Raw genomic sequence first — 4522 nt, 5'->3', positions numbered from 1 at the left:
ACCTCCACTAGCTTTGTTTGTAGTGATGCTTTCTAAGGCCCACTTGACTTCACATTCCAGGATGTCTGGCTCTAGGTCAGTGATCACACCATCATGATTATCTGGGTCATGAAGATCTTTTTTTGTACAGTTCTGTGTATTGTTGCCATCTCTTCTTAATAATATCTTCTGCTTCTGTTAGGTCCACACCATTTCTGTCCTTTATCAAGCCCATCTTTGCATGAAATACTCCTTTGGTATCTTTGATTTTCTTGAAGAGATCTCTAGTCTTTCACATTCTCTTGTTTTCCTCTATTTCTTTGCATTGATCACTGAAGAAGGCTTTCTTATCTCTTCTTGCTATTCTTTGGAACTCTGCATTCAGATGTTTATATCTTTATAAACATCTCCTTTGTCTTTTCTCCTTTGCTTTTCGCTTCTCTTCTGTTCACAGCTATTTGTAAGGCCTCCTCAGAAAGCCATTTTGCTTTTTTGCATTTCTTTTCCATTGGGATGGTCTTCATCCCTGTCTCCTGTACAATGTCACGAACCTCATTCCATAGTTCATCAGGCACTCTATCTTTCAGATCTAGTCCCTTAAATCTATTTCTCACTTCCACTGTATAATCATAAGGGATTGGATTTAGGTCATACCTGAATGGTCTATTGGTTTTCCCTACTTTCTTCAATTTCAGTCTGAATTTGGCAATAAGGAGTTCACGGTCTGAGCCACAGTCAGTTCCTGGTCTTGTTTTTGCTGACTGTATAGAGCTTCTCCATCTTTGGCTGCAAAGAATATAATCAATCTGATTTTGGTATTGACCATCTGGTGATGTCCATGTATAGAGTCTTCTCTTGTGTTGTTGGAAGAGGGTGTTTGTTATGTTCAGTGCATTTTCTTGGCAAAACTCTATTAGTCTTTGCTCTGCTTCATTCCGTATTCCACGGCCAAATTTGCCTGTTAAAAGTAATAAAATATATTACTTTTATTCACATACAAAATTTGGAATGAATACACTACATCTTTGGTTAAGTACGAGGTATGTTTTAGTTAGTTTATTTTTCCAGGGAAAGAGATGAGTTCAGGTTCTTCCTACCCTGCCATCTTGGACTCCTCTGTCTTCAGCTATTTTTTTTGTCTTTTTTTTTTTTTTTGAGTGTATATCTCACTCTGGTCATGCCTGTAACTTTCTAATTCCTCAATGTATGTACATAGTCACTTCTGAAAGAAACAATTTCCCAAAGAAACTCTCCCCAAATTTTTTCCATAAGTTTTGGTGTTCTATTGTATACCTCAATAGTAAACTTTTGTCTGAGATTGCTGTGGATTTTTTATTTGCATTGCAATGTTTTTGAGGAATGTTATCTGCTTTTCTATCTTGAGTGAATTACTGCTGCTGCTGCTACTAAGTCGCTTCAGTCGTGTCCGACTCTGCGACCTCACAGACGGCAGCCCACCAGGCTCTCCTGTCCCTGGGATTCTCCAGGCAAGAACACTAGAGTGGGTTGGTATTTCCTTCTCCAACGCATGAAAGTGAAAAGTGAGAGTGAGGTCGCTCAGTCATGTCCGACTCTCAGCGACCCCATGGACTGCAGCCCACCAGGCTCCTCCATCCATGGGATTTTCCAGGCAAGAATACTGGAGTGGGGTGCCATTGCCTTCTCCGGGAGTGAATTACTAGGTATGTGAAATAAAAACAAGTGCTACTCCTTCAGATAGCCTAAAGACAAGTAAAGGTAGAGAAATAATATTTTAAGAATAACATCTGCTTTGTTCCCTCTAGACCTTAAAGTATGTCATTCCATTGCTGGCATCTACACTTTTTGATGAGGTACGAGCTGTAAACATATTGAGAGTAACTTGTGTGTGATGTATGAGTATTTTTCTTTTCTGGTCTCAAGATCCATTACTTAGTATTTAAGAGTGTGACTAACATGTATGTAGCTGTGAACTTGAATTTATTAAGGTAACTGAGGGCTTCCCAGGTGGTGCAGAGGTAAAGAATCCACCTGCCAATGCAGGAGACAGAGGCGATACCTGTTTGATCCCTGGGTCAGGAAGATCCCCCAGAGAAGGAAATGGCAACCCACTCCAGTATTCTTGCCTGGAAAATTCCATGGACGGATGAACTTGGCAAGCTACAGTCCATGGGATCGAAAAGAATTGGACATGACTCAAGTACTGAGCACTCACACATGAGATTTTTCTGCATATATATTAGTGTTTCTCATCAAGTATAGGAAGGTTTTGGGTCTCTTGTTGTTACTTCTTTAACTATTCTATTTCTTTCTTTCTGTCTTGTTTCCCTTCAGAATTACCATTATATATTTTAGTACTTTTAATGATGCTCCTCAGGTCTCTAAAGCTCTTTTAATTTTTCTTTATTCTTCTTTGTTTCTGCTCCTTGACTGGATAATCTCAATTGACTTATCCTCAAGTTCACTGATATTTTCTTCTGAAAGCCAAGAGTGCAGTTGAATGTTTCATTTCTACTAGTAAATGTTTCATTTCTGTTATTGTATTTTTTCATCCCAAAATTTCTTTTTTTCATTATTTCTGTCTCTTTATTAATATTCTCAGTTATTCTTCTGGCTTAATAGCTCTTGCACCTATGATATAATGTTAGCAAGATACTAGGTCACAATCCTGACTATCTTCTTGTAGCAGATCATATTTTCCAAAGATGGTTACACCAACACTGAAATCAGATAGATTATATTCTTTGCAGCCAAAGGTGGAGAAGCTCTATGAAGTCAACAACAACAACAACAACAACAAAACCAGGAGCTGACTGTGGCTCAGACCATGAACTCCTTATTGCTAAATTCAGACTGAAATTGAAGAAAATAGGGAAAACCACTAGACCATTCAGGTATGACCTAAATCCAATCGCTTATGATTATACAGTGGAAGTGAGAAATAGATTTAAGGGCCTAGATCTGATAGATAGAGTGCCTGATGAACTATGGAATGAGGTTCATGACATTGTACAGGAGACATGAATCAACTCTTCACATGAAGTAGCCAAAGTACTGGAGTTTCAGCTTCAGCATCATTCCTTCCAAAGAAATCCCAGGGCTGATCTCTTTCAAAATGGACTGGTTGGATCTCCTTGCAGTCCAAAGGACTCTCAAGAGTCTTCTCCAACACCACAGTTCAAAGGCATCAATTCTTCGGTGCTCAGCTTTCTTCACAGTCCAACTCTCACATCCATACATGACCACTGGAAAAACCATAGCCTTGACTAGACAGACCTTTGTTGGCAAAGTAATGTCTCTGCTTTTGAATATGCTATCTAGGATGGTCATAACTTTTCTTCCAAGGAGTAAGCGTCTTTTAATTTCATGGCTGCAGTCACCATCTGCAGTGATTTTGGAGCCCAGAAAAATATAGTCTAACACTGTTTCCACTGTTTCCCCATTTATTTCCCATGAAGTGATGAGACCAGATGCCATGATCTTCATTTTCTGGATGTTGATTAGTGGCTGTTGACGAAAAATGCAATAAAAAGTCAAACTTTTAATGATAGTATCATGTAGCATGGACAGTGTGTACACAAAAAGGACAGTGGCCAGGTTAAGGTAAAAACATCATTGAGGGCATAGAACTACCTGCTCAACTTTTTTTTAGACTACTATTTATTGATTATTTAACATTAACTACCGACTATGCTAGTTTGTGACTGATAAGAGTCGCTGAAGTCTGTGAAAGACTTTAATGTAGAGGATCTTTCTCTAGTTCGACTGCTAACAAATTTACTCAAATATTAGTATTTAATTAATGTTCTCTCATTGAGACTGTACGGTTTCAATACCCTTTTTATGGGTTTTACTAAAAGCAAGCATAACATTGACAAACATCACATAATAAGAAATTTTATTTATTAATTTGTTTATTTAACACACATTTCATTTCTATTCTATGACAGAATTTTCTAAGCATTATCATTGAGAGATGTTTTAGTCTGGGGTAATTTCAAACAGTTTCAGTCTTTCAGGATGGAGCAATTCTGATAAGATTTTTTTTTTTCTCTACTACTTTGTGTCTTTGTGCCACATTTTCTTGGAAGACAGATATTAAGGAAAATATATTTTTTTAAATAATTAAAAGGGATCCCAAAGCTCCACACTGAAATGAGAAATGGGCTGCCTTATTAGATACAGAGCTCCCATTCCAGGGGAGGGTTTCTTTTCCCTGGGACCTCAGAGCTGTAATGCTGCAGCCAGAGGTTACCTCCTTCCACAGCACAGCCTTCCCTCTCATCCCTGCTTGCTGCTGCTACGTTGCTTCAGTCGTGTCTGACTCTGTGCGACCCCGTAGAGGGCAGCCCACCAGGCTCCCCCATCCCTGGGATTCTCCAGGCAAGAACACTGGAGTGGGTTGCCATTTCCTTCTCCAATGCATGAAAGTGAAGTCGCTCAGTCGTGTCCGACTCTTAGTGACCCCATGGACTGCAGCCCACCAGGCTCCTCCATCCATGGGATTTTCCAGGCAAGAGTACTGGAGTGGGGTGCCATTGCTTTCTCTGAAATAATGCCATAA

The sequence above is a fragment of the Bison bison genome, unplaced genomic scaffold (assembly GCF_000754665.1).
Source record: "Bison bison bison isolate TAMUID 2011002044 unplaced genomic scaffold, Bison_UMD1.0 scf7180017858882, whole genome shotgun sequence".
NCBI lineage: Eukaryota > Metazoa > Chordata > Mammalia > Artiodactyla > Bovidae > Bison > Bison bison.
The sequence above is the reverse complement of the archived record's forward strand: the minus strand, read 5'-3'. Positions refer to the sequence as shown.